Raw genomic sequence first — 20,657 nt, forward strand, 5'->3', positions numbered from 1 at the left:
TTAATCATTATACTTATTTCCAAGATAAAAGAACAACCTTATAACCGCCTATTTACAAAGACAAAACCAGCGTGTAGTTTCAAGAGATTGTGTGCTGTTAATAGAGGTTTCAAGCTATCTAACTAACGCAACCATTGGATAAAATAAAGTCAGGCTTAAATAATAAGTAAATAATCCTTTCTTCGGCAAAGATTACAACTAAATATCGTTAGTAGTCTCTAGATCCAGGTTTTCCACCTGTCTCTTAGGAACTGAAGTATTGAGGTAAAATAGCGTAACGTCTCGCATCTTACCCTTCTGTACCATCCTTACTCTTTGTCATGTACCTTATCTGTGATCGTTAGACCATTAAAGATGTCACATAATAAATTAAACATGTTTCTGTAATCATTCACATTGACAGATCCGCGCCACATGTAAATAATTACGTTTCGAAGTAATTAAAATTCGTTGATAACGATTTATGAATGGACAGTTCGACTTTTATTAATAAGCCGGTTTTGATGACAAGGTTAAATACAAATATGTAGGCTGTCAGGTAAAGGTCAAATAATAATATATGGGTGACGGAAGCATCAATATTAATACAGTGTTCCATATACTACAACTTGACGAGCTTCAAATAATGAGAGCTTACAACTATATCAAAGGAACTCAACTTTGAACTCCTTCTGATTTAGGTATTTGGTCGCGGGTACAATGACAGTTTAACTAACTCCGGGACAAACTTGAAATTCACTTGTTAGGTTTATATTGGCGGTCAAGCTGTAGATCTACACAGGAGAGTTGCAGTGGTGGAACGAGAGGTGGGAATAGTCCCGTTATTCCATAGGAAAATAAACTTTTGTATAGTCAACAGCACATCTTCTTCTTCTTTCTTCTTTTCAGCCAAATGACGTCCACTGCTGGACAAAGGCCCCCCCCCCCCCCCCCCCAAAGTTTTCCACAATGAACGGTCCTGCGCTGCCCGCATCCAGGCTCCTCCCGCGACCTTTACCAGATCGTCGGTCCACCTAGTAGGAGGCCTGCCCACGCTACGTCTTCCAGCCCGTGGTCGCCACTCGAGAACTTTCCTGCCCCAACAACAACGCATAAAACTACACATTTTTGTTGCTGAAGCTCTCTTATGCAATGTTTAAGTTGATATTCTGTCATTTGTAGTGAAATAGATACGATAGGGACGTAGTTATTGGGATTTTTGTATTTATGAAGTTGATATTTTTCCTTTTGGACCTGTGTTTTTACTTTAAAATCAATTGCCTTGTAGCTACGACCATCCCTTGTCTGACATCTGCCCAAAATAGGAACCTACACAGAAGTTCTTGTGATTATGAAAGATGTTAGGTATAAATAGATTTTGTTATCATACTAACATTTTTCTCCAGAGGGATTCGAACCAGCAATCGCTAGAGGTGTTAACATCTAAGCTTAGGTACATGCACATAATGGGTACATTAATGATATTGGTACACTTTGTACTTATTAAAAATAAATTCAAATTCAAAATGATATCTGCGTTATGGATTCCAAAGTAGCTTTCCACCTTAATCTAGTTCAAACTTCGAGCCAATGAATCACCCACCAACCGGGCACTCGCCCACAAAACTACGGGACTTATCGATAAATCGAACCCGGGACAAAGTGCGCTATAACTCACGGCACAATGCACCGTGCCTGGATATTAATCAGCTTTTGTATGGAATCGATTAAATTATTATTTAAACCGTTTTTGTACAATGCATGAATGGATGTACACTATTTGTAAGTGCCTTTTACTTATTCTATGTCGATGTCGTTTTGAGGCACGAAAGTGGGGAGATGGACTTCTTGTTAAGAAATATAATTTGTGTTTTGTTCATTTTATAGAAGGTATTGATACTTCACCGTATACATAGTATCCTGTGAGAACCTAGATTCATTCTAGCATCGATTTATGTCAAGAGGTACCAATGGTCAAGGGCAATGCAGGATGATGCACCTCCAAGAATTAGCAATTTGGAGTGTATCACGTAATAGCATAGACTAATTCCTACCTATTTTCAGCCGAATAGTTCAAGTTTAAAAGTTCCATCCTGGAGAGCATAGCAAGTGCAACATGGAATTGTAAAATTACCTCACAAACACATGTTGGCTGGACTAGAGTGATTAGGAAAAATTGGTGATTCACGATCTAGTAGCGACATTTAGGGAGACAATGACGTAGAGTCTTAGAGAGCCACAAAAGTTGCGATTGCGGTCGAATACCTGCCTTGTCATGCATTAAAAAAAACGTTCCACCCTTTTATCATAAACAACTGTCATCTAGGTGTCTGGAAGAGATCGTTTTATAGCGATAAGAAGACCGCCTGAATTGTGACGTATATTTTGTACACTTCTTTCTATTTTTTTCTTGTCTTATGTGCTCTACAATAAAGTATGTTCTATCCATCGATATTCTCAACGTTATTTTTAATTGTAGAAAAGTCGCCTCCACACTTTTTGCCCTCCTCGAGGCGGGCGGGCGATCTCCGCGAGATGGCGCTACTGTGGGCGGCGCGTTAAATCATGCGCGTGCGCGGCGTAATGAATTAAAACTATATTATTGCTTAAACGCACCTCGTTACGAGGATATTGTTGTTCTGGGTGTATTTGGAGGCTTTTAAAAGGTTACTGCAGTGAAAAATTTATAAGCTTATCAATTAATTTATAGTATAGTAATGAAACGGGACTATTTCCACCTCTCGTTCCCACCACTGCAACTCCTGTGTAGCTAGGATCTACAGCCTGACCGCCAATAAAAACCCAACCAATGAAGGTCAAGTTTGTCCCGGGGGAAAGTTAAACTGTCATTGGACCCGCAACTAAATTAATCAAAAGAACATAGGAGGAGTTCAAAATTAAGGTTCGACTTCCCTCCATTGCAAAGCGGATGAAGGTGACAAACAAAGGTTTAATAACCTTATAGTAATGCAGTAACTTGTACCTTATAGACTCTAAGTACATTATGTCCGCCGACAGCCCGGCCGCATGGTGACGGCGACTTTATTTCAATGGAATCGTGTCGACGACTTGTACTTTCTATGATTTTTGACAACATGTCACCACCTGCAAATGTGCATCATCGTGAATCATATTACCTACTTGGGGATCGGAGGCAGGATTTCCTTAACAAGATAAAGATTACTGTCCGATTTAACTTGTTTACCAATATATTAAAAAAAAAACGCTCCTATGATGAACGTACAAAACTATTAACATAATAATAGTTTTGTACGTTCTATCTTTTTGCAAAGTTTCTATTATTTTACAAAGTCCATAATATTAATTTAAAACACCTCTAATTAAATTAAATTTAAACCACGTAAATGCGAGAATCGAGTAAAACCGAGGCCTAGTATTCAATAATTAATTACAAAACCGCTTCAATTATTTATTCTTAATTCCTGAAACGGCTTCACTTATCTGCCGATCGCGTCTGAATAAGCCACCGTATCAAGTCATTTTATTATTTGTTTAAATACTAAACCCATAATCAAGTTATGTGTAGTAGACTCGTTGACACCATTCGCCAATAACTATAAGACAAAACTCTCTAAGACCTAAATTGTAGCTCTGAAAACTCAATTAGCTTTTAATTAATAAATAATTATAACGTAGACTTGTTTCTTTTCAACACTTGGTTGTTATAAATCAGGTCAGCTAGCTACTACCATCTTACTAAAGTCAGTCGCCATAACAACAATGTTAACAAGATTATAGAATATAACCTCCTTCTCATTGGTTGAGGATTTGCATCAGGAAAGATGCAGGCCAATAGCATACCCTTGTGGTTATACAAAAACCTGCGTAGCGTACAAGATGTATAATTCCTTCGCACAGTTATTCCTGGTGGAAAAACTACCTCGTCTTAACGTCATCCACTGCTGGACAAAGCCCTTCCCCAATTATTTTCACAACGGCCAATCCTGCGCCATACGCATATCGTCGGTCCACCTAGTGGGAGAACCTACACTACGTCTTCCAATCTGTGATCACCACTTGAGAACATTTTTGCCTTAACGGCCATCAGCTCTCCGAGCTATGTGCGCCGCCGACTAACACTTAAGTTTGGCAATTCTGCGGGCTATGGAAAATCAGTAAATGGAATAAGGTTGTGTAATGCCTAACCAAGTAAGTCCTGATGGAAAAAACTGGAAGAAACCTACTGCCCTACTGCGTGTATTTTATTTACGCTAAATCGTCGTGGATCGGCATTTCGTGATCGTATCAATGGCATTAAGTATGCCCCGTTTTGGTAATGAGTTGATCGCGAGAATTCACGCCTTTGAGTTGATAGATTTAAGCGACACAAAATGTCCAGATCGAATGTGATATAAGACGGTGCTTAATATTGCTAAAGTCGGTTAGCGCAAAAGTTCTAAAACCATCGAGTCGTACCTACTTTATTACTGAACACTTACTTTAAGTGGCTTATAATGCATTTAGTTTCTTTTAACGTCATTAAATGCATGTTATGTTACACAAAGCAAGATAACTGTCCAAAATCATACTAGCATGATATCATAATTGTCTTCATCACCAGGGATACAAATTTTAATAAGACCTTAAAACAATTCAAAGCCAAAACAATATTTTGGTAGATCACATTCTTATATAATACAGGGTGAGCTAAAAATGTTTGCAAACAGGAACGCTTGATTTCTCGAAAACAGTTCGAAGCAGAGACGCGTGGGTGATGGGACACTGACACTGACACTGAGCGTAATGTCACTATGGAGCGCTTCACCATGAGTAACAGCGTTTTTTTGTGTATTTTTTTTACTAAAGCAACTCCCCTTAGAGCATTTTTCTCTCTTTTATAATTGAGTGCTCTGTTTCACGATTTGGGCTTTCATCTTTCTTTCTTTCTTTCTTTTCAGCCAAATGACGTCCACCGCTGGACATCTTTTGGGCTTTCATCTAAATCAATCAATTCCAAGTTTTGATGGAAAATTTTAGGACTAACAACAAAACTGGCAACGATGGCAGGCAAATCCGTAGAAAATAATTATGTTCCGATGCTCACATCGAGTAAACCAAAGCCATGCATATTGGAAGATTAATAGCCAATACGCAGCGGACATCGCGACGCAGGGACAAACAAACTAACAAGCGAGACACGAGGTTCCAATATAAGGGCAATAATTTTAGCATTTTCTGTCACACCTACGTTGGAAATGTAGGAACGGGGTATTCTGGAGAGCACGGGCAATGTCGTAACCGCATCTTTTACAATAATTTATAGAGTTCAATAAAAAATAAACAAAACTAATTTACTTCTCTCATGACTTGTCTTTCCTGAACACTATAATCCGGGCCTTTTCTAGGCGAAAGTGAATAGGCACTTCAGGTTCAGGGCAGATAACCTAGAATGCATCTCACTTAACACCTGCCGGGCTAGGATGTGCGTTGTGATACAATCTTATCGACGATTTTAGACGACAAATGTATGGGCCTATCGCGTAAAATCGATTAAATGGCGTGATAAAAGCTTATCTTTTTTAATTTAAAAGTAACAAAGTGTTATTATTAAGACATCATTCGATTGCTTCCTTTTTAGTCGTTATATCATAGTTTTCGAAAATCAATATGTTAAAAGGATACATGAAGTTTTTGGCAATGTTAAAATTTATCTACCATCACTATTCCACGTCTAGAATAGTGCTGCGCGCGCGCACATATCGACTTGAAGGATTGGCTTAGCGCTCCGCACTAAATCAAACAGTCGATAAAAAGCTAAATGTTGTCCGATTGCAGGCAACACTCTTGCGCATAAATTTATGCGGTACTGATAAATTAGTCGGTGCCCGTGATATATGGGAACTCTCTCGTTGACACTGCGCACGGATTTGACCTAAGAAAGGATTGTTTCAGTATGTCTATGTAAAAGGTTATGTTTGTGGTATAAATCAGTCCTGTGTCACATCTGGAGTGGTTCTATTTTAATAATAATGTTTTGACCAATTTAACGTAAACAAATGCCGGTGAGAAGCGTTCGAAAAGCGCCGTTCATTTGTTTTTTCTTGTTCCAAATTATGAATTTTGTTGTTTTGTTTGCCTAATAATTATTATCTATTCGATATCGCGGTATTCAAGCATTTAACGTAAACAAATGACGGTGAGACGCGTTCGAAAAGCGCCGTTCATTTGTTTTTTCTTGTTCCAAAATTATGCATTTGTTGTTTTGTTTGCCGATAGATGACAAAATTATCTATTCGATATTATCGGTATTCAAGTTTTATAACTGTTCTGTCGGTCTAGCATTTAACTGAGTAAGTGCCTGAGGTATAGGAGGGGTACATGGACATATTATGACGTGACAGAGGACAGTATATAAATCTGAAGCATGTCTCGCTGACGTTTAACATCTCAAAATCAGGGACTGATGGTGAAAACGGGCACTATTCTTTTTATTTAATGTTGTATTGATTGAAACAATAGGTAAATGTGGTTTCAGGGCAAGAAGTCAGTGATCGTTGCGGGTCCAATGACAGTTTAACTTTCCTCCGGAACAAACTTGAGCTTCACTGGTTGGGTTTTTATTGGCGGTCAAGCTGTACATCGCTGGACGCAGGCCGCTGCCAACCGGGCAACATCGAAAGCATTGGGGGAGGCCTATGTTCAGCAGTGGACGTCCTATGGCTGAGATGATGATGATGATGAAGCTGTAGATCCTGGCTACACAGGAGTTGCAGCGATGGGAACGTGAGGTTATTACAATTATTATTTTTGGCCATCTCAAAAATCGCGTTCCAACCCATTATACCCTATCTAGCTTACCTTCTTCCACCTATTATGTAAGTCATCGTAACTAACGCCAATTGAACAGTAGACAGTGTGACTAAGTGGCCAGTCATCCCCGCTATTAGGATCAGACGGGCTTCCTCTATCAATCTACATCAACAAGTATTCCGTGTCATTTTTGGAGGTACACTAGGTGTACACTTGCGGACAAAGTGCCACAAAAAAGTCATAAAAGTAATTTATTTTTGGAAATAGGCTTTTAAAAAGCGCTTTTGCATATGCCGATTTAACCCTACCACTGCGTCGGAAAAATAAATGGATAATAAAAGACAAAGAAGAGAATAGCACAAGATACTCTTTTGTGGAACGAATTTGTGGAACGCGTCGAACGGTAAAACTTGGTGGTCTATTTGATAGGACGATGACTCTTGATTTGGTTTTGACTTAAGATTATTCATTACACATCCCACTCCTCCCGTAGATGTCATGAGGCAAACAAGGAAAAACAAAACAAACAAACATCAGGCTTCCCTAAACCATCTGTCAGCGTGAGCGTGTAGGCCAAATTCTCGATTTGGCAATAAATTAGAGGCAAAGAACTCTTTCTAGCTAGAGGGTCATCATAACTCACATGTTACTGCAGTGACTATACAAAATGATCTTATAGCGTCATCATCGTCCAAGCATCATAATTAAGTAATAATTTTGTGTTACCGAATTCTAGAAAATTCTTAGTCTTTCTCTTAACCTCTCAATTAGTATTGTGGCTAATACCGGTTCAAGGACAAATCCGCGAAAAAATACCCCTGTTGAGAGGTTAATAAAAAGTGATTTAGAAATAAAAAAACTGCACTGCAGTGTACAAACAAGCAGTGAATACCAGTCGGCAATAAGATTGGACGCGACATCCTGCGCACGCGCCCACGCGCACTTCAATTGCCATCGAGCGATCTTGGACACGTATTGGCTTGATTTTTTAATGATATTAACATGCGAAATAAGCTATCAAAATGGCATACTGTTTTGGGTTTGAGAATCATTTAAATATTTGTAACATACTTACCGAATATTAAATGGAAATTACCTACGCTCTGCCTCTGCGCCTAGCGAAATTTAGGGGGTAGAAGGGATAATCGCTGGAGGTATTAGGGGGAAGGGAACACCCCGATCACATAAGAAACGGAGACTGATCTTTCAGATAAACAAATCATCAACGAATCATAGAAATTGGATAACAACTCTCGAAGATATCGAAGGAAAAAAACAATATTGAGGCATAAACAAACATTTTGTTGCGTATTTACAGGATGTAAAAAAAACTACTAGATCGATTCAAGTATTTTTTTATTCACGAGACCACCTGAAAATAATACCAATTCAATCAATAAGAAAATACAAATCGATCTAAGCTTCTACTAATAGGGGCACATCTATTAAAAAGATTTCGACAGATTCAGAACGTCGGTTAAAACAATCGACGGTCTATCAAAACAAAGTGACTATCTTCAAAACAAACCAGCACCACAAACTTTATTAGTCCCAGCTACTGTTAACCGCAGTTAAAGTTAACCACAGTATGCGTGGACGCAGCAAGGAACACCTTTCGGCGATAAATCTCAATAGTATAGACATAATTTAATCGGACCTTTCGATTTGGGCCCATAAATAACGGATTTTTACATTTAAAAAGATACAAAACAAAACTTTTAATATGCCGTATCGGGCGTAAATCACTTGTAACTGGCATATTCTTCTTTGGTGGCATACCTTTAACTTGTCACCCCACACAAAACACAACCTTATCCTTTAAAAAATACGATTCAAAATCGAAAAGCTTTGGTGTATAAAAAGTTCAAAATTTTTTCATTGTAATTTTGACTCAATCCACTCAACACAAGGGTGGTTTTTGTTTATCATTTCGTTAAGATTTCTCATATAAATCAATGTTTTCGGCATTTCCTGATCTCCGATACGAAGTATTGATATAGGTGAGGTGTTGTGAGATCGTCCGTCACGGAGCGTTTTAATAAAAATTAGTGGAATGTTTTATGTTCACTTTTTTTGTCCTGACGTGTACAAATGCCGATGGCCAATTTGTTGATTGTTTTCGATGATCGTAGAGACGTTAATGGCTCCGATATTTGTTTATGGACGGTTTATTGTGTTTTATTAATTGCTTAATAATACCAGTGTGGTATCCGATAGAAGATTAATGTAACACCTGTTGATTTAAAGGTTATTTTTTGAACTGCCGCTTGGCTTGATGTGGGGACGCTATAATAAAGTCAGTTGGGGTTATAGATTCGAGTCTCGGTGATGCCAAATTACGGGTTATAGTCTTTTTCACGTAAGATGATCCGTATGACACTTCAAGGTTATCCATATTACGCATACTACATATGCAGAATATTTTTGAAAAAATATTTGTATTTTATTAGCAATATAATAAAAAAAAAAATAACTACCTTGTCTTGAAATATATAGTAAAATCTGAGTCTATTGATTATATTTTAATTAAATACGATGTAAAAATATCATTTATTTCATGTACGCAATGTGTGAAACGGAATAGATTTAGTGCTGGGGTATTTCTTGTATAATAAAATCGATTGTTTCCGCGGTTCATTAATCGATTGCAGTGAATACTTAGTTATTAAAAACATCACAAAAATCAACTATATTTTTCGATTATTGACTTTAATAAACGCATTAAAAATAAATTAATGGTTTTTAATTTAAAGAAACAGAACCAATACTTTTTAGGAATCGTTTTTTTGAACATGAACCATGAAATTTGAATATTATCAATAAAAAATTGTTACAATAATATTTGTAATTGTAAAAAACATGTTTTTTGTTAAATAACACCTATACAAAATATTTCTCTAAAAGTAGGTTTTACTAACTCTTCGAAAAAAATCGATAGATAAATCGCTATGGTTTAGTTATGTGACATCTCTAAATCTTTCAAACTCGAAACGTCATACGGATCATCTTAGGTGAAAAAGACTATAGTAGTAGTTTCGCGCGATTTTCCGGGTGCGAATCGACCCCTTTGAGAACTAGTAATCGCATACTACTAGTCCAAAAAAGAGTCGATTCGCACGCGATTTTAATACTTTTAATACATCCGGGCGAAACGCCTACTAAAAAAAAATATTATTGAAAGGGGACGTTTCGCACATTCGTGCGAAGGAAAATCGTGCGAAACTACTACTAACCCTAATTACAGTGTAATTTATGTGCAAGAGTAGGTATTTGTTTCATACTTAATGCAACCATAAGTCATCTTTTACTTAATTCCTAATTAATAGTTTCGACTACAAATAAAAAACCTTTGACATAGGAAATCGAACATTAATCGAGATTGACTACACTTGAAATTTAATACATAGGTAAAACGACGACGATTTTAAATGTATTAAATTATAAAAACTGGCTCATTTATGATTTTTCAGTTCTTGACTTGGAAAAACAAAACCTACGTCAAACGTAGTTATTTCTATACAAGCCTTTGAAGAGACAGCTTTTTTATTGATCTATCTAAGTATCTCAGTGTTTGTTTAGTACACATCAGTCTGTAGTAGTACTAACTAATTATATTATCAGTTATTCAGTAGAAATACCCATCAAACCCCATGTCCCACACGCACTGTGAGTCACAAGACAACTCGTAACAAAGTAAATTGCCGTAGGCCATCGACACCAGAGCATCCTTATTACGTGCACAATTCTAATGGCGCGTTGATTATTAATTAAAAATAATTACGATTACGAGCGCATTCAATGACTGTGGTGTTGCTGTTGTTAACGGTTAGGGATGGGGCGGTTTGGGATATCGAGTATCGATAGTGACTGGGTTCAGGCTAAGTTTACCTATTCCTAGTTTGATTAACAGATTGGAGACTCGCATAAACCTGATTAATTGAAAAAAATAAATAAGATTCTGTGTTTTAGAAGGTTTATCAGGGCATCCTTCTGATAGAGCCAAGCCAGATACCTACCCGTGGAGATTAATGGGTCTGACACCAGAGTTGTGACCTATATTGTTAATACCCACGATAGACGAGAATGTCAAATGAAAGTTTTTAATGTTATTTATTACTTAATTAATCGTCCTATTTTTATTCTAAAGTTAGTCTTGATTTGCTGTCTTCCTTACTTGGAGCTAAATGCTTCTATTGATACTGCTATTACTATTCTATTACTATTCATGATAAGCAAATGTTAATTCACCAAACATAATTATTAATTATGTAGAAACAATCGATATATTTTCATCGACAGTTACCCCAGCACCAAATATCGTTCTAATTAAGGCATCGACCGTACACCGAATGTGTGTTTAATCAGGCCTGCAGCGACACTTGTGTGCTTTGTCAATTGCGCGGACGCCGGATTACTAGTCATTGATATGTATTAGCATTTGAGTTTGTTATGCATTGATCATCCAGTTAATAACATGGTAAATATTAAACTGATATACTAATCAACCGCAGGAGAACCGAAGTGACTGACATAGCCCGCAGAGTCGCTAAAATCAAGTGGCAATGCGGGGCACATAGCTCGCAGAGCTGATGGCCGCTGGGGCAGAAAAGTTCTCGAGTGGCGACCATGGGCCGGAAGACGTAGTCTGGTGAAGGTCGCGGGAGGTGCCTGGATGCGTTCCACGCAACACCGGTCGTTGTGGAATTCCACAACTTTGTCCAGCAACCAGGGGAGGTCTTTCTCCAGCAGTGGACGTTATTCAGGTGAAAAGAACGAACGAACAAATACCAAGCGATTTGTTCGCGTCTACAACGTCGAAGATTCGTAAGAAGCGACTAAGGGAGAAATATGCGAACATCAAGACAATTTCAAGACTATGGTCTTTGCCAGCAGTCAAATAAGAAAATACATGACCACCCAAAGAGAGATGGAGCGTGCTATCAGAGTAAATATAAAGGACAGTGCCAATCCATGTATGGAAGTTGGACCAAGTGCTGCCCAGAATGAAACCATAGTGCATTTTGTTCCTCAGGCCAATACTAATTTGTAAAGCGAAGCGCACTGAAATCTATCCCTGGAGTTAAGAGAAAAAAAGAGTTTTGTTTTGAATTATTTACATACAAAATATCATCGATGTATACGTACTACGCATAAGATTTCGCGATTGTGGCATTTAATAACACTCGCTATGTTGAACTTAACCATACTTCATCTGTACACCTCACTTTAGTACGACTTCGACATTCTTTATAAGCGATCAAGCGCTGTTGCAGTAGTATGGTTACTTGACAAAAATCTGGGGGCACGGCAGTGCCCCCACCAAGTCGAGCAAAAAAGCGGCACGGCCGTACCATCCTTTTCTCGAAGCAATTCAGGCCATTTTCGACCGCCTGTAACTTCGTTGTGGATAAAACTAGAAGGCTGAATTTTCATTAGCTATGCAGGCATTGTAAAGACACGGTATATTTAAAATTTCATTCAATTTGAACCAGTAGTTTAAGAATTATAACGGGTCAAAGTTACTTAATTTTGTCACTCACTGACTGACTCACTGACTGACTCACTGACTCACCGATCATCAAAACTCTAAGGCACTTCTAGCAGACCTAGAAGCTTCAAATTTGGAATATAAGTAGTGTTTGGTGTATGAATCAAGGAAAAACTAAAATAGTTGGGGGCACGGTAGTGCAACCGCCAAGTCGAGTAAAATTTTTCAATTTCGGTCCAGTTTTCTAGACACATAACTGCTGTCTACAAAATACAAAAAGAAATGATATTTGGGGGCACGGTAGTGCAACCGCCAAGTCGAGTAAAATTTTTCAATTTCGGTCCAGTTTTCTAGATACATAACTGCTGTCTACAAAATACAAAAAGAAATGAGATCCCATCAAAAACAATACTTGTCAAAAAAACCAAGTCTCGCAACTCAGTTGTTCTACGGTAAAAAGTTGTGAGATCCATGTAATACCAAGTCCAGGCCAGGAAATCTTTAACGTTTTACATAAATATATTGACTTGGCCATCGCATGAAAACACGTGTAAATTAAATTATTTAGTGCGATGGCCAAGTCAATAATTTATGTAAAACGTTAAAGATTTCCTGGCCTGGACTTGGTATTACATGGATCTCACAACTTTTTACCGTAGAACAACTGAGTTGCGAGACTTGGTTTTTTTGACAAGTATTGTTTTTGATGGGATTAATTATTTCCAAATTGGAGCAAGAAGTTTTAGCTTACAATAACTTCAATAATCGATTGTAATACACCAATAAATTGTTTTTTGCAAGTATAGAAAACTAAAACTTCTTGCTTCATTTTGGAAATAATTAATTTCTTTCAACTTACCAAACAAAACAGCTCTAGATCGTTTATAAAGAATGTCTAAATTGCACTAAAGTAACGTGTACGGATGCATTATGGTTAAGTTCAAGATAGCAAGTGTTATTTAATACCACAATCGCGAAATCTTATGCGTAGTACGTATACATCGATGATATTTTGTATGTAAATAATTCAAAACAAAACTCTTTTTTTCTCTTAACTCCAGGGATAGATTTCAGTGCGCTTCGGTTTACACATTAGTATAGGCCTGAGGAACAAAATGCACTATGGGGTGATTCTGGGCAACACTTGGTCCAGACCCTGGCACTATTCTCGGAGTTTCCCTGAATGATTGAATCAGACATAGCTCGTAGAATCGCAGAAAAGTGGCAATAGGCGGGGCACACAGGGCGCTTTGTCCAGCTGTGGACGTCTCGTAAGACGAAACACGAAGAAAAAAGACGAATCTTCTTTTTAAAATAACTCTGCACACTTATGATTATCATTTCACTGGAGTAGATTGTTGCAAAATACAAATAAATCTTCTAAATATAATAACTCAAAGGTGACTGACTGACTGACTGACTGACATAGTGATCTATCAACGCACAGCCCAAATCACTGGACGGATCTGGCTGAAATTTGGCATGCAGGTAGATGTTATGACGTAGGCATCCGCTAAGACAGGATTTTATATGAAACTCCACCCCTAAGGGGGTAAAACGGAAGTCGCGGGCGGCCCCTAGAATAATATAAACAATCAATGATCATCAATGAAATATAGATAGAAACATTAAACATTATCATACAAGAGCGAGTGGCGCGCGCGCGGCTTTCCGCGCTAAAACACCGCAATAACGCGTATCTCATTGTTATTGATCGCAATTTACAATAACCGCTAATGGTATAGTCAGCCGCATTATACATAGCTTCTTTATTTATTGCGTTGGTTTTATTAAAATACACCATCGTTGCGGGTCCAATGACAGTTTAATTTTCCCCCGCGACGAACTTGGGCTTCAATGGTTGGGTTTTTATTGGCAGTCAAGCTGTAGATCATGACTACACAGGAGTTGCAGCGATGGGAACCAGAGGTGGGAATAGTCCCGTTCTCTTAAAACACCAAGGGTACCTACGAAATCATCATACAGCTATAGCGCTTCCACTGCTGAAGAAAGCCGTAGCCCTCTTAATGATTTCTAGATAAGCTGACATCTAGCACCTTCCCGCAATCTTTTAAGAGGTCCCCCTATATGTGTACGTTCCACGAAGCGGAGGGTGCTTTAAGAAAGAAAAAAAAGTAATGCTCGATTATTCCTAGACAATATTTTCGCTCGAGACTGTACAATCACAATAAACAATATTGCGCTATATCAAACTAAAGCCTAATTTAAAGTCGGCCTGCTCTCGCGCAGGTAAGCGATAAATAAGATTAATGTTTATATTTCTGTTCTTTCGATCGTTCATTCCGAAATAACGACCGATAATAACGATAACGATATTTAACGATACAACGTCGCCGATACGCGCGACTGCTTAATGTGGATATTCCTATTTTTTATGGTATATTTATCGTAAATCTCTATGGTTTAACATAGTAATCAATATAAATTTTGCCACTACCTTTTGCCTCCGTCTTTGCTCACATGAATTTCAATGGTAATCGGTAAAAACTGATTTTAACCTACTAGTGTGCTAAGTTATTGCCTTAGGTTCTTATTAATAAGCTCAACATTTCAGTTTTTTTTATAAATGAGCTCAACAAGTCTTACTTCAAAGTAAGACATTCCTAGAACACTAGATAACTACTTTCACCACATAAAACTGACAAATAAAACAATCACAAATTTGAAACATTTAGCTGGTCTTTTCGCTAGGTAACAATTTCTTCCAGGCAACCCAGGAAAAGGATAATAATATTGCTCCAGCTCCTAACCATATCTTCGATCCTTCGTTTTAGCCAAATGACGTCCACTACTGGACAATATACGCCAAGGATTTCTACAACGACCGGTCCCATGTTGCCCAACTACATATCATGCCATCATCCTCCAACAAGTTACATATTTTTGGTTATACCTAATCGTAAGCATGTTACATTGTATCTACTTGTTTGTGGTAAGAAATAAATTCCATTTTTTTTTTTTTATTATCCTCAGGTACAAAGATTTACACACATAATAAAGGGCACATAGCTCGTAGAGACGATGGCCGTTGGGGCAGAAAAGTTCTCGAGTGGCGACCACGGGCTGGAAGACGTAGCGTGGGCAGGCCTCCTACTAGGTGGACCGACGATCTCGTAAAGGTCGCGGGAAGAGCCTGGATGCGGGCAGCGCAGGACCGTGCATTGTGGAAAACCTTGGAGGAGGCCTTTGTCCAGCAGTGGACGTCATTTGGCTGAAACGAACGAACGAACAAAGATGTACAGAAGCGGCATATGAAAAGATGCAACATTGAGCCCTCTCAGTGGGAAGGTTGGGCAGCACAGCGACCAAAATGGAGGGAGATTGTGAAGGGGCGAGTTCACAAGTTCGAGGAGCAGCACACGACTGAACTCGACGCGAAGCGCGATGACTTGAAGGCCCGTCCATCTGCCGCCATTCACTATAACTATGTTGGCGGCGTGCTCAGATGCTTTCAATGTGCGAGGGGGTTTGCCGCGAAAATCGGCTTTATAAGCCATCTCCGGACACACCAGCGCCGCCAAGACAGCTAGGAGTCGGAGTGGTCGCCATGGCCGAAATCGATCGGATGGATCATAATCATCATCATCATCATGCCATACCCACAACTCTTTCCCCTTAGCTCAAGAATTCCCAAGACCACCGTAGGAATTTAATTCAAAAAAGTACAAAACACGGCAATGTTTTGCGACACTAGCTTTCTTAGATAGAGCTATCAGTACAGTCAGACCGGTGTCCGGTTGGTTTATTCCTTCATTTCTAGCTATTCATTCCCGCTGATGTTATAATCAATACATTACAGGAATGTCCTGAGATTGCTTTCGTTAGGGCAACCTTCCAGTGTGAGGATGAGGCGGAAATATATTTTTCTTCATGGGAGTTCTGAACGCTCAAATTCTGGAACGACAAGTTGATTCAAATTATGCGCAGAAAATCAAAAAACAAAATCAAAAATCAAAAGTATTTATTCAGTTTAGACCACAAGTGGCACTTATGAACGTCAAAATTATTATAGAAAATAATAAAAAAGAAAAGTTAGCCCTTATGGGGCACTTTACATGTCTCCTTATCTTTTGGGCCCTACCAGCGCTTCGAGACAAACATATGGCAAGTGCTGAGAAGAAACGCCAGATTCAAACTACTCATTTATTCATCATCATCATTTCAGCCATAGTAAGTACGTCTACTGCTGAACACCTTGGGGGAGGCCTTTGTCCAGCAGTGGACGTCATTTGTCTGAAACGACGACGACGACGACGACGACGACGACGACGACGACGACGACGACGACGACGCCGACGACGTCTACTGCTGAACATAGACCTCCCCCAATGATTTCCATATTGACCGGTTGATAGCGGCCTGCATCCAGCGCTTTCCTGTAACCTTTATGAGGTCGTCGGTCCACGTAATTTATTAATTGATTGAAATATTTTTTTAAGTAATTGAACTGACATACTTTAATATAGTCCTAGAGTGGACATTAGTATGTTACACACATAGTTGGACGTCTTCATCTTTTGTGAACCTACATACATATATGGTTAAAAATAGATAAGTATTAAATTAATCTTAACCTGCATGTCTTGTTCATTCTTTCACAGTTTACTTGTGTTGGGACTTTATAAACAATTTTTCGTAACTGCAAGTACTTACAGTTACGAAAAATCCCAACTAATATTATAAATGCGAAAGTAACTCTGTCTGTCTGTCTGTTACGCTTTCCCGCTTAAACCTCGCAACCGATTTTGATGAAATTTGGCATAGAGATAGTTTGAGTCCCGGGAAAGAACATAGGATAGTTTTTATCCCGGTTTTTGAAACAGGGACGCGCGCGATAAAGTTTTTCTGTGACAGACAAAATTCCACGCGGGCGAAGCCGCGGGCGGAAAGCTAGTTGTTTATAAAGTCCGCGGATGCTATACGATAACTAAGTAGGTAGTTATCGTATAGCATCCGCGTCGCTCCTCACCGGACTCGAACCTACCCAACTCTTCCTTCTGAATTATAACTCTAATAACTATAAAACAACTCAATAACACCACAAAACAATATCTCAGCCCGCATTCGGAATATTCGATAAATATCGGGAAAAAAACACATTTTTCAACAATAAATTGAAATTTATAAACAGTTTTATGTGTAAAACGACCCAAAGGATGATTTTGTTCATTCGAAATGCGTTTTCGCTTGAAATTGATGGAAGGTAATAGCCGTGGTTGGCTGGGTTGTAATTATTATTTAAATGGTTTAATCGGTCGTTTTATAGTGATATTATTTTATTTTCAGGTGCTATAAGAGTTTTTTAACTTGGTAACTTTTCGTTTGAGGTTTCATAGCAAAAATAAATAACAATTTAGCGGATTCCCCCAACTGAATTTCGGACTGTCATAGAAGTAGTTACTTTATTGCCTATCATGCAATCTAAAAATGTTTTCTTGCCAAAAACATACTTAAATAGGACTATTCGTAACTTTCTATTTCATCTCCTTTTAATGTATTATTTTCCTTTATGTGTATAGGTGCTGTATTATTCATTATAAATTTTTTCACTAAAGCTTGGTTGGTTTGTAATTTTTTTGGAATTTTGTTTTTATTTTATTTTGACATCTGCTGTCATAGAAAAACACTCAAAAATAAGTTGAATATTTTCAAAAAAATCCTTAAACTCTTTTACCCACAAACAACCACATCAAAACACAAATGCTATAACCCTAAATTTGGCAAGATTTGCAATCTTTACCCTGAGCCGAAGACGGTCAATATTGGCACGGAGAATACTTCATCAACCTTGACACTTACACTTGTACAACCACCCTTATAACTTGACACATAAGGTTCAAAACACTGTCAAGGTTGACGTGCCCTCCCTACAATAGGGGGTGTCCAGACGTGAGATTTATGCGAGAAAGGGTTAGACCCATTCGCGCCCTTTGCTTTGTCTTTGCATATTTTTTTAATTGGATTACAGTTTAGATGTTTGCTATGTTAATCAATGAGTTTTTTTGTTCGGATTAAGTTGGAGAAGGGATTAAAAATGTTGGTTGCAGGAAAAAAGAGTACGATACTTTCTTTTATTGATGTAATGGAGAAAACTTGGTATTCTTTTAGGGTGTCAGTTAACTCCATACCAAGTTTTATTAAAATCGTTCCAACCGTTTGACGTGAAGAAGGTGGTAGGGCTTGTTCTAAGTCCGCCTGGCTAGCTACCACCATCTTACCTAAGTCTGTCGCCATAACAACAATGTTTAACAGCATTGTTGTGTTCCGGCAGTTAGAGGTAAGATAGCCAGTTCCTCCGTGGTTGAGGATTCCGGGTGAAGCTCGCTTCAACGTTCGGCCTGATCATCACTTACCATCAAGTGAGATACAGGCCAAGAGCTTCCTCATTGTAGATAAAAAAAAAGTAACAAACACACACTTACAAACTTTCGCCTTTATAATATTTGTGTGATTATATCGCAAATATTTTTTTAATATGAATTTGAAACATTGCACCTCTTTTCCAAGGACCCTTTGTTTCCAAAACACAATAAATAGTATACAACCGCGAATTATTAATAATACGGCGCATCCGCAGAACGAATCGACGTTTTTACGCGACACTTTTTAATTTCATAAATTCTTGACCTGAGGTTTATGACAGCCATGTTGCATAACTTACACGGTGCGCACTTTAAAATTAAAATGCAAGGTCGGAAGAAATAGTGGGGGCCCGTACATTATCTGAATTAATTGTAAAAAATACATTTTGCTAGGCTATCAACAAGGAAGGCGCTAGATGCAGGCCGCTACCAACCGGCTTTTGTGGAAATCATTGGGGGAGGCCTATGTTCAGCAGTGGACGTCCTATGGCTGAATTGATGATGATGATGAACTATGGACCAACTAACATACATTAAGCATTTGATTGTGGAAAATTTAGATAGGGTCATACTTCTGGCCAGATGATGATGATAATTGATAAGGTATTTAAATAGATATTTAACTTGACAGTTCTTAAAAGTGGTGATGTTGAATTCGCGATTGTTTGTTGATAGCTTGTTGTTTTTTTATCGATACACTGACTGATGTCTATGGCAAATGCCAATTCAAGAGGTTTGAATAAATTTTTACACTTAGCTGGAGGGTTTCAGTGCCCCGATTGCGCTAAAAATTTTCATCTTTAACGCGCTTGAACGACGAACGAACATCAGCTGTTTTGACAAATCCGTATCGCGGTGTCGTTTTGACAGCTAATTGAAACGAAGCATAGACGTAAACAGAGAGCATTGTACCTACCATGAGTTTACGTTAGGTGTGCTCGCTAGCGAAAACGTCAAAAATCTCTATGGAGATTTTGTTTCTTGAAAGTAGCCGCTAGGGGCGCTGCACAATATGTCATACAATTAATGTCATTTTTTTACGCAGTCGCTAGCGAGCACGCGTAACGTAAACTCATGGTAAGCACACAGCTGCGTCTTCGAGTAAAGTTAGAAAATCCTTCAAAACAAAGTAAACGTCATTATTTTCTGTCAAAAATAATGCAACCAACACTTGAACTTCGAAATCGACCTTCGATTTTAGCTAAATATCTCATGTGACAATGAAAATCGCATAGCGCATCAACTTTGCCCTGATACCGAATTTGCACCTCAGCTGGAGTGTAAAACGGAGTGCAACTGGAGAAGAAGTGCCAATGAATTGGAGACGGTAAAAATTAGCGCAATCGGGGCACAGGTCTCGTCGTTTCAGCCGAAAGACGTCCACTGCTGGACAAAGGCCTCCCCCAAGGATTTCCACAAAGACCGGTCCTGCGCCGCTTGCATCCAGGTACTTCCCGCGACCTTCACCAGATCGTCGGTCCACCTAGTGGGAGGCCTGCCCACGCTACGTCTTCCAGCTCGTGGTCGCCACTCAAGAACTTTCCTGCCCCAGCGGCCATCAGCTCTTCGAGCTATGTGCCCCGCCCACTGCCACTTGATTTTAGCAATTCTGCGGGCTATGTCAGTCACTCTGGTTCTCCTACGGATCTCCTCATTTCTGATTCGATCCGACAAGCGTGTCTCAAGTCAAAAGTATTTGACCAGTGTGTGTTGCCAGTGATGGTGTATTATGGCTCTGAGACGTGGTCGCTTACTATGGGCCTCATAAGAAGGCTCAAGGTCACCCAAAGAGCGATGGAGCGTGCACAGGTCTATGTATCAGTAATTTTGTAACCACAAGTTACATACTAGAAATCTTTGAAAAAAATACGACTTTATTGGTTAAATATTAACATTTCAATTTTTTTGTCATGTTTCAAGGTACTACCTACTTACTTTACTTTTTAAGGTTTACAAAATAGATCTTCCATCAGCCCACGGAACCCAAACCGCTTCGATTGGACACTATTAAAATCCGAATATTGTTGTCAAACCGT

This window comes from Ostrinia nubilalis, chromosome 21 (assembly GCF_963855985.1).
Source record: "Ostrinia nubilalis chromosome 21, ilOstNubi1.1, whole genome shotgun sequence".
Lineage (NCBI taxonomy): Eukaryota > Metazoa > Arthropoda > Insecta > Lepidoptera > Crambidae > Ostrinia > Ostrinia nubilalis.